The sequence below is a fragment of the Dipodomys merriami genome, unplaced genomic scaffold (genome assembly GCF_024711535.1).
Source record: "Dipodomys merriami isolate MVZ:Mamm:240054 unplaced genomic scaffold, mDipMer1.0.p SCAF_78, whole genome shotgun sequence".
NCBI lineage: Eukaryota > Metazoa > Chordata > Mammalia > Rodentia > Heteromyidae > Dipodomys > Dipodomys merriami.
The window spans coordinates 2,690,138-2,701,044 of NW_027206379.1; the positions used below are offsets into that span (position 1 = coordinate 2,690,138).

At 62.2% G+C, this 10,907-nt stretch overlaps 1 protein-coding gene across 2 annotated transcripts in view; it reads right to left on the minus strand.

The window, feature by feature from the left end:
* Positions 1-8,110, minus strand: part of Cpt1a (carnitine palmitoyltransferase 1A) — a 43,729-nt gene extending 35,619 nt beyond the window's left edge. The window contains exon 1 of one of the 2 annotated variants that reach the window (XM_070009734.1): positions 8,040-8,110. The gene's annotated coding sequence lies outside the window, so the exon portion shown is untranslated. Of the gene's footprint in view, positions 1-1,349; positions 1,531-8,039 lie in introns of those variants that run through there. The other variant, XM_070009735.1, reaches the window with a different exon arrangement.
* Positions 8,111-10,907: the final 2,797 nt, after the last annotated feature.

Sequence of the window (10,907 nt, forward strand, 5' to 3'; positions counted from 1 at the left end):
AGCACCTGCCGCCAGGCCTCCACCCCACCCCCGCCTTCCCCAGGGCCCCACGGAGCTCTGCTGAGTTTAATCGCGGAGGGGGGGGTCATCTACAATCCTTCTGGGGACCCACCCTGCAGTGCGAGGGGGGTGGCCCCCAGAGACTGCTCCGCCGCAAGGCCCCATCTGCACAGCAGCATGTGCACCTGCGCCCCGCGCTCACCACGCCCCAGGAACGAGCACAGGAAGGCGAGCGGAAGACAGCAAGACCCAGAAGGGAGCAGCACACAGGTGCCCAGAGGCCCTCCCTGCCCCTCCCCGACAGGGGGGGACATTCTAGAACGCCTCCAGCCTCCCTCCCTCCGGGCTGCGATTCAGGACCAGAGGAAGAGTGCCCACATCCCCAGGCTGGCCTGAACGACCTCTCCCCATAAGGCCACTCTGCCCTGTGCCCCTAGACAGGCTCGGGGCAAAACCTCCGGGTGCGGGGCAGATATCTCAGGAAACGCATGTAATCTGGACCGGCGGGGGGGGGGGGGGGGCAGACAGTGCTGCCACCCTTTTAGGAAGAGAACTAGTTCTGAGGGGGGTTGCCCACCAAGCCCACAGGGAGCTCACCCACACTGCCTTGCTGGAAGCCCACATGGGTGCCCGTCTCCCGCCAGGCTGGGCGTGGGCAACCCTCTGTGCTACAGTGACTGCCCAGGGACAGGCTCAGCTCAAGGTCTGTGGCCCGGCACTAAGCACCTTACAGTAATCCGCTCTCCAACAGCACCGAGATGCAGGCTAAGGTGCCCGAGCTGGGAACCACGACCTATTTTTGTGTGTAGGGAGGGGAGCGGCCCTGGGCAAGGCAGTGCGTGCCCAGAGGCCCTGGGAAGCCAGGAACCCTTCCCTATCACACTGCTTGCTGCACCGGGGCCTCACCTCTGTGACCTGCCCCCCGCCCCCATGGGGCTGCCCCCCTGCTCAAAGCCCCCCTCTCCTGGGCCTGGCTCTGCCAGCCACAGAGCCCACATTTCCAAGCTCGGGAATTCTCCAAGGTGGGCGCCACGGTGTTATTGACGCTTGCTGCTCAACTGTGTTGAATCCTGCAGACCACCTCCCATTCAGGGCTTTTGCTTTTTTCCTTCTTCTTCTTGTGCCAGTAGTAGGGCTTGAACTCAGGTCTTTGCATGCTCGCCTAGCTTTTACCCTGCAAAGCTGGCACTCCACCACTTGAACCACAGCTCCACTCCAGTTAGCTCTGGTAAAACTCTGTGAAGTGTTTTGTTCGAGGTCCCCCCTAAATCCTTGGTGAGGAGATCTGTACAGCCCTGCTGGGGGGCAGTTCCTTCATCATCAACCACCCTGGACCAAAAACCTCTCACCTCAGCGATCAGCAGCCTGAAGCCCACCGGCCAGGCAAGGAGCAGCCGCAGAAGACAGTCGGCTTCCCCCAGGAGCCAGGGCCTCGCCGGGTCTCTGCCCTCTCGGCAGGAGCCGGGCTGCTGAGGAGTGAAGCAGGCAGCCAGCGGGGAAAGGAGGGGACGGGGCAGGGGCAGGCCTTCCCTCCTTGTTGCCAGAACACAGAACCTGCCCAGAGCAAACAAGTGATGAGGAAAGCATCTCCTACATAAATACCGCACACTAAAACTAGCCTCGAGGACAGAGCTCCCACGAGCATGTCTTTATAGCACCAGAATCATGTAAATAAATTCTGTGCTGGAGGACAGATTTCAACATCGCCTAGCAGTCACAGGGATAGGCGGAAATGGCAGGTGAGTAGGTGGTGGCCTGGAAAACAGTAGAAGAAGAGGTGCCAGCAGGGCGGCTCACTCCTGTAATCCTACCTACTCAGGAGGCTGAGATCTGAGGATCACACTTCCAAAGCCAGGCTGGGCTGAGACTCTAATCTCCCATTAACTACCCAAATAAATGGAAGTGGAGATGTGGCTCAAGTGTTACTGAGAGCCAGCTCAGCGGTGGCATGCGTTCAAGCCCTAGTACTGAGGGGGGGGGAGATAGAGAGAGAGAGAGAGAGAGAGATTGAGAGAGAGAGAGAGAGAGAGAGAGAGAGAGAGAGAGAGAGAGAGAGGATTCCTGAAGTTTCAACACATAAAATTAGGTCACCAGAGTAAGCAAAATGCAGCGGCAGCCAGCAGGAAAACTCCAGCTGCCACACACACGAACGATCTGTGCCAATTGGAGATTCTTCACATGCTCCGTCTTCCAGAAGAACTGCCTTGCTCCCCCGCCTGGGCAGCGCCGCCTTCCATGAATGCCCACAGCCACGCTGGGAATCCCGCGAGAACAGGTTAGCCACAGAAGTGACAGCCGTGTGGAATGCCTGGCAGGGTCCCCCGAGGAGGAGGCGGGTGGCACGTGGGGCTGCCCGGGAAGCCAAGGAAACTGCAGGTGAGGACCCACACCAAGCGGTGCTGTGCCAGCCCCGCCTTCCAACACTGGCTCCAATTTGGGGAACCACCTTCCCAGCCAGAGGGTGTGATTTCCAAGGTGGGAACTCAAACACCTACCAGGGGAGTCCCAGGAAGGTGTGATTTGACTTTTTCTACTCAAAGCTGGTGCTTTATTACTTGAGCCACACCTTCACTCCCCTCCCCCACCGCTGCCACTGGAGGAAATATCCTAGCTGGGCGTGATCGTACAAGCCTGTAATCAGGTACTTGGTGGTACGGGCCAGAGGATTGGGTCACCTGGGGACAAAGACAATAAAAAACAGAAGAGGCTGAGATCTAAAGATCAGAGTTCAAAGCCATTCTGGGCAGGAAAGTCTGTGAGACTCACATCTAACCAGCACAAAGCTGGAAGTGGAAATGTGGCTCAGTAGCAGAGCATCAGCCTTGACTGGGAAAGGCCCCAAGTACAAGACCCAGAACCAGCACTCAAAAAAAAAATGAGATCCCAGATTTCTTCTTGTTTGGAATACTGTGCCCACAAAAGTCCTCAAGTCACAGCAGGGGTGTTCTGCTTGCTCCTCTCCCCACACTGCACCCAGAGTGGCCTAAGCTTGTCAGACACTGGATTGCAACTGGAGCAACACACATACAACTGCACACACAAAACCCACTCGTAAACCGGCGCCGGTGGCTCCCGCCTATAATCCTAACTACTTGGGAGGCTGAGATCTGAGGATCACGGTTCAAAGCCAGCCTGGGCAGATAAGTCTGTGAGACTCTTATCTCCAGTAAAAACCACTAGAAAACCGGAAGTGGTGTTGTGGCTCAAGTGGTGGAGTGCTAGTCTTGAGCTGAAGAGCACAGGGACAGTGCTCAGGCCCAGAGCCCAAGCCCCACAATCAACAACAACAACAAAAAAAACCAATCCCCAACCCCGAACTTACAGATGTGCTGACAGGAGTCAGCACACACACCACACCATGCAAGAGAAAATTTCGTGCAAGGACAGGTAATGGCCCCACCTGACCCTGTGCAAACCACAGGGCACCACCAGCGCCAGGACCCCTGCCACCACCTGTCAGAGGCCCGCAGCTGACCAAGGTCAACGCTGTCAGGGCCATTTCCACGAAATGCAGAACATCTATCTCACTCCAGCTCCATCCGGATGGCAGCAGTGCTAAGTAGGGGATCATTGTGTTTTTACACGCTCAAAACTACTGTCACAGCCAGGTGCTGGTGGCTCACGCCTGTAACCCCAGCTACTCAGAAGGCTGAGATGGAGGTTTGACAAATGAGCCTCTCATCTCCAGTGAACAGCAAAAAACCAGAACTAGAAGTGTGGCTCAAGTGGCAGAATGCCAGCTTTGAGCAAATAAGCTGAGAGAATCCAGGACCTGAGTTCAAGCCAGTACAGGCAATGCACACACACACACATGCACGCACACACACACACGCACGCACACACACGCGCGCGCGCGCACACACACACACACACACACACCTATCTTGACATCCTGCTTCTTGGATCCTCATAAACTCCTATGACACAGGACTCAGGTGCTGAGCCACCATCCTACAGGAGGAAATCAAAACCAGAAATGCTCTGGTCCAATGCTTTGTCACATCCAATCTGACCCCACGAGGGGACGGGCGCAGGCGGGGAGTGAGGGGCCCTCTGCCTGCTGGGTAATGGAGGAGCAGCTGCTCCAAGGGTTCGAACTTGAGCTCCATTGGTGCTGGACCTGGAAGACATGTTAGCTGCCCTCTCACGGACCCTGACCCTGACAGCCATGCACTGCAGGGGCCCAGGCCCCCTCACATCTTGACTGAAGGACACACTCCATATGGGTCCTCCAAGAATGTGACAGCACCTCGTGCCCCGCCCCGCCCCGCCCCGCGCCAGGCCAGGCCAGGCCAGCCTGTCTTTCCTTGGCCCCTCTTCTGCCTTTCACACAGGCATGGGGCTCCGGATGCACACCATGTGTGCACCACAAAGAAGAGAGAAAGCAAGCCTGGCAGGATGGCGCTGAACCCTTCTGGGGTGTGGAGGAGCCCACTCTGAACGTCAGGGCTTTTCATAAACGAAGCCGCAGGTCACCCATGAGTCACCAGGGACTTACACCGCGTGACAACTCCTTAATGCTATGTGTGTGCACTTTTACACAAACAGGTATTTTCATGGGATTGGGGGAGGATTTGTAATGGCCAATTTGAGCCAGGCACGAATGGCTCACACCTATAATCCTAGCTAGTCAGAGGGCTGAATCTGAGAGACGATCTCCAATAAACCAGCAAAAAGCTGGACGTGGAGGTGTGGCTCAAGAGTTAGCCCCAGTATGAGAGAGAGGAAGAGAAGGGAGGAGAGAGAATGAATTTGCCCAATGCCCTGTCCCCAGGGCTCACTCCCCATTCAGGTTGAAGCTGACTGTCCGCCTATGACTGTGCCCAAGAACCAGGGGACAATCCCCTGGGAGGAGGAGGGGTCAGTGCAGATAGCTGGTGCCTTTGACTGGAGCAGGAACCAGCGGCTGGGCTCAGGTGTGCCAGTTCTGAGCATCCACCATGGTCCCACCAGCTTCCTCTATTCCCAGCTTTCTTCTGAGGCGCCCACAAAACTAACGATGCCTGCGAAGGACCCCATGATATCAGGAGCCCACAGCAATCCCGAGAAGGGGCATGCCCACATTCTGTCCTTCCTTCAGGCAGTATGCCAGTCCTGGAAACTGAGGAAAGCAACTGTGGAGGTGACTCAGGCCGAGGCAGGTGGCAGGACCTAGCCCTGCCTGCATTAGAGGGGGTTGGCAGTGGAGCCAGGGGACCCCCAAGTCCCCAGGACAAGCCATTGGGACACAGGGAAGGCCCTTTCCTGCCTACGATCCTCAGGAAGAGAGCTGGTGCCTTAGTTGTGAACTTTCCCAAGAGGCCATTGCCCCATCAGGGCCACCACTTGGGACAGCGGCCTCTTTATTAACTCCCATCAACGTGGATGCCAGAGCAACCACACAGGAAGGGCAAAGGTGGACTCTTCTCAGAAGCAGACTGCCACGTTACCCACACAAGGCAAGCTGGCTTCAGGTCAGAGCCTGCAGGCACCCTGTGCCCACCGCCTATCGGCTAAACGGGTTGAAGTTGAAGGCTACAAAAGATAAATATGTGAAATCGGCCAGAGTGCATGCTCCTTGTGTCAGACAGGAGACTCAAACCAACAACAACAACAAAAGTACACATCCTGCACAACTCAGCCTATCATTTCAAAATCAAAGGCTGCGAGGAGCTGCAGCAGCCTCAGGAAAGTGAACAGGCGAAGGCCACTCTGCCCTTGCCATTTCACCGGCGGGCCCGCACTGCTTCCATGACAGTGAAGTCCTCGGAGGAAAGGCTGGGGCCTGGCCCGGGCTGCCCAGGGACGGTGCCGGATGCCACCGTTCCTCCTGGGATTATTTTCCTGTAGGCTCTGCTGGGCAGGCCTGCTGCGGAGCTGCTTATCAAAGTGAAGATGGGGTCTCTGAACCCTTGAGATCCCCCAGCCTCGGGCTCCGGGGCCGGGGGAGCCTCTTCATTACGCTCCATGAGCGATCCACCTTGAGCCACCCCTTTACGCCTAACCCACCGAATCTTCCAGAATTCAAGCTGGGACTTCCACAGGCCGCCACCAGTAGCCACGCAGTGACTAAACACTTTTCCCCAACACAAGGGAGGAGAAAGAAGAAGAAGAAGTACCCCCAGCGCAGGAAGCGGGCCTGGGTCTGAGCGGACGCCGACCCCGGGCCGCCCCGCCCGCGGATCGGATCCGGGAGCGCTTGGCCCGCGGCCCGGGACGACGCGGCCCGGCCTCGCAGCTGCGGCCTCTGCGCCCCGCCCCTTCCCCCCCCAACAACCCGCGGCGTCACGTGACGGCGGAGAAAAGTAGGGGAAAGGTTACCGGGAGCCCCGCCCCCGCCGGCGCGTCGCGGGCGCGCAGATCCTGTTCCCCGGGCTGTGCCCACGGAGCCCTTCCGGAGCCAGGCCGCCGCCGCCCGGCGACCGCGGGCCCCCGGGGCGCCGGCCCTCGCGGACGGGCCGGGGGTGCGGGGGTCGCGTGGTGGCGGACGCCGCATCCCACCGCACGGCCTCCGGGGGCGCGTCCGCGGGGTGGGGGTGCGCGGCCGGCGAAGCCCGTCGCGGTTTTATGAATGGGCCCGGGATTGGCTAAGCACGGGCGGGGAGCCCCGAGCCTCCCGGGAGACCCAGGCCGAGTCCGGGTGAAGCCGCGGGTTTCCAGGGCAAACACGCCGGGCGGTCCCGGCCCGCGCTGGCCGGCCTCCCCGCACCCGGGAGCGTGCGCCCCGGCACCTGCCCCCCCCCCGTTCCTGCAACGCAGGAGATGGGGTTCGGGTGGAAGGTCGCGACCGGCGACGCCTCGTGGGAAGGAAACCAGCCATTTACATGAGAAAAGGAGCCCGCTGGCTCCCGGCCGGCCCGACCCACTCGGAATGCTAATGGTGCCCAACTTAGGGCCGGGCGGGCGGGCCGCGGCGCCCTCCCCGCAGCGCCGGCCTCGCGCGCCCGGCCCTCGGTCCCCAGCGCCGCCCGAAGTGCGGGGGGGGGGGGGGGCAGGGCTGTCCAGCCCTTTTTTAATCCATGGAAGCTTGTGGCCTCGCAGAATAAACATGCCTGCAGATCTGGACGGCCCAGAAACCAGACTCCGCGGCGAGGAGCCCGGGTAACAGAATACGCGGTTCAAAGCCCACTTTCCCGTCACCCGGTGACCGGGTCCCCACTACGCCCTGGCACGCTTCCACGCATGCGTGCCAAGCCCGCCCCGGCTGCGAATATGAATAATAAGTTCGTTCTGTGTGGGCAATCTGGTCATTAGTTGTCATTCTTAACTCCTGAAAAGTACATGGAGGCCTCGTCTTCGTTTCCGGAAACCAGACCCGGGTTTCCAGCAGAGAAGCCACACGGATCGGTGGCCTTCCCCGAGGCACAGGAGGGACACGGGCGACTGGCCGGTCCCGGGGGCGGCGGGGGAGGGGGGGACCCCCGGGGCCACCCCGGCGCGCCCTCGGCTCTAAGGCCAAGTTCGCCCGGCCTGGTCACGTGACACCCCCACCCTCCCGGGCCGGCCTGGCGCGACCTTGCGCTCCGCACCCACCTGCCCTTGACCCCGCGCCGCATCGGGGAGGGCGGGGGCGCACACAAGGCCGGGGTGCGTCCGGTTCCCGCCGGCGCTCGCCCCGCGCCCAGGGCGTGTCCCGACGGCTGCACTGCGGGGAGCGGGCGAGGCCAGGTCCCCGGCCGGGCAGCCGGGTGCCACCGTACCCGCCCGCGGGGTGGCACGCCCTCGGGCGACCCCCGGACCTTCGCCGCGAGGAACGGAGCCAGGAAAGGAATCGGCGGCCGCGCCGTCCGCGACCGGGGCGTCCCGACAAGTTCTCTCCCTGAGCGGCAGCCCGACCCTCGCGCGGACCCCAGACCCCACACAACCGCGCCCCGGAGGCAGCGGGGACGGGAAGACCGGAGCCCGCAGCCCCGCGGGTCCCCGGCCGCAGGTGTCCCGCCACGTCCCGAAGGCCGAGCATCCCTCCCGGGGCCCGGGTCTCGGCAGTCCTCGCGCGCCCCCCGCCCAGGCCCCCCGGGCAGCCCCGCCACGCTCCGCACCCGCGGCGCGACCGGTCTTACCGAGCCGGCGGACAGCGGCGCAGCGGCGGCGGAATGAGCGAGCGGCGCGCGGGCGCCGTGGGCGGGAGGCCGCGGGCGAGGCCGAGCGCACCGACGCCGGCCGCCGCGGATTGGCTGAGCGGAGCCGGGCTGCGGCACGGGCGGGCGGGCGGCTCCCGGCGCGCGCGGGAGGGGCGGGGCGTCGGGGGCGGAACTGCGGAGGGGGGCGCCGCGCCTCCGACGCCCGCGGGAACACCCCACCCCGCGCCCCGCCGCCGGGCCTTTGCCCGCCCGGGTCTGAGGCCAGAAACCTGTCCAGTGAGCCTCAGTTTCCTCATCCATTAAATGGGCCACCTCATTTGGCCCAGGCCCATGAAAGCCCGGAGCGCTGCGCCCAGAGGGTTACGCGCCAGGTTTATGGGCACCGCCGCCCCGGGCCCCTCGGCGTCCCCGCGGGCTGATGCTGTGTACCCCGCCACCACCCCACCGGAAGGAGCACAAGGCGCGCCCCAAGTCGGATCCCTCTCCCCCAGTGGCAGTGGCGCCGCGTGAGGCGCGGGGGCGCGGGGGGCCGCACCCCAATGCGCTCCTCACACAGCTGCGCCCCTCGCTGGACCTCGGGGAGACTTGGTAGAATGTGCTCAGCATGAGCTCAAATCTCGTCCCCCCCCCAAAAAAAAAATAAACTAACTTTCCTGGCGTCAAGAACATGGTACTTCACCAGGAACAGGGTGCTCGGGGCTGAGAACCCGGTGATCGCTCGGATCCGGGCGGGGGGTCCGGCGGATCCCGATGATCCGGCGCCAGAGGCCGGGCTCCCCGTGCTTGCCCTGCACCCCCCCCCCCGCCACGGCTCCCAGGGCCCCGCGAACGCCGGGCAGTGCGAGGTTGGGCGCCCGGGGCTCGGCTCGCGTGCGCCCCCATCCGTCTCGGTCCCTCGGTCCTACCACCGAGGGTAGGAAGGGAAAATGGAAGTGTCGGGGCAGCTTGTTCGCCGTCCCTCGCGCTCCCCCAGGGCCGGGCCGCGGGGACCCCGCCACGGCCTGCGCCCGTTTTCTGACAGTCTGTCATCACGCATCCAGCCGCGCCCCAAAGGCTGGGTTGAGGGGGGCCCCCACACAACTACAGCGGCGGCCGGGGCGTCGACGGCCCTGCCGAGCGCCGGTTCCCCCGGGGTGCACCGGGCCCCGGTGGAGCCCCTGAACCCCGCTCCCCCGCCGCGCGCACCCGTCCCCGAGGCTCGGCCACGCCCGACGCGGGTCCTGAGGTTGGAGGTCCGCTCCCCCCACCGCCCCGCGTGCATTTCGGACCCCAAGAAGGCCGGGGTAGGGGGCGGGGGTCCGGGACCCGGCGAGGCCCACGCCGCCATCACCTCCCGCCTCGCCCGACTCTTGGGCCTGCGGGCCACGCTCCCCTCGGACGCCCTCCCCGCCCCTCCCAGGCCCCCGGCGCTGCAGGCCCCGGCCCCCAAGGCCTCCTGCTCCTCCTCTCCTCGGGACCCCACTTTGTGTTCAGCTCCGATTGGCCCCGTGCCCTGTCTGTGGGGAAGGCTCGGCCTCGCCCGCGCGCGCGCCCCTCCCCGAGGCACCGCGTCCCAGCCACCTGCCGGCGGGGCGGGGCCGGGGCGGGGCCGGCGGCACCGGAGCCCAGGTTCACCTGTTGAGACACCCCCCCACACACACACACACCTGGCCGGGGTCGCCTGGGTCCCCTCCATCCCTACCCACCCCCACCGGCCGGGGTCCCCTGGGTTCCCCGCCCCGCGCCCCCACGCTGCAAGCTCCCCGGGGGAACCAAGCTCCAAGCTCCATCTTAAGTTCCCGGCCGGCCAAAAACATCTCAGCATCTCACTGAGAAGCTAGAATCATCTGCCCGGCCGCGCTGGCATTTCAGATCCCCTCCCAGGTTTGATCATATATACTGCAGCGTCTGCCCGCGGGGAACCCGCTTCTTGTTCATTATTTTATTGTTTTGGGGACACTTTTTCAAGAATGAAGAAAGGTTTGTTTAGGATTTCGGGGGGGGGGGGGAGTGGTACTGAAGTTAGCACCCCGGGCCTCCTGTTTGCTAAGCAGGTATGGATCACTTAATCCAGGCTTCTGGCCCATTAAAACCTCTGTGTGAGCCGGGCGCTGGTGGCTCACGCCTGTAATCCTAGCTACTCAGGAGGCTGAGATCTGAGGATCGCGGTTCAAAGCCAGCCCGGGCAGGAGAGACCGTGAGACTCTTATCTCCAATAAACCACCAGAGAACCGGAAGTGGCGCTGTGGCTCAAGTGGTAGAGCGCTCGCCTTGAGCTGAAGAGCTGAGGGACAGCGCCCAGGCCCAGAGTTCAAGCTCCACGACCCACAAAAAAAAAAAAAAAAAAAAAAAAAAAACCTCTGTGGGGGGGGGGGGAGAGGGAGGGAGAACTTAAAGCCTGGCATACTACCACTTGAGTCACAGCTCCACTTCCAGCTTTTTGCTGGTTAATTGAGATAAGAGTCTCACAGGCTTTTCTGCCTGGGCTGGCTTCAACTGCAATCCTCAGATCTCAACCTCTTGAATAGCTAGCTGCTCAGGTTACAGGCATGAGCCACTGGCACTCAGCCTGCTCACCCATTTTTTATACTATGCAGTATTTTTACCCATCAATATATTTGTCCCCTTTTTAAATCTAAGAATTTAAAAAACTTACAGCCAGTGGCTCACACCATAATCCTAGCTACACAGGAAGCTGAGACCTGAGGCTCCTGGGTTCTAAGCCAGCCTGGGCAGAAAAGTCCATGAGACTCTGATCTCCAATTAACTACTAAAATGCTGCAAATGGAGCTGTGGTTCAAGTCTTGAGCACCAAAGTTCAGGGACAGCAGCCCTGAGTTCAAACCCCAGGACTGGCACAAAACACAC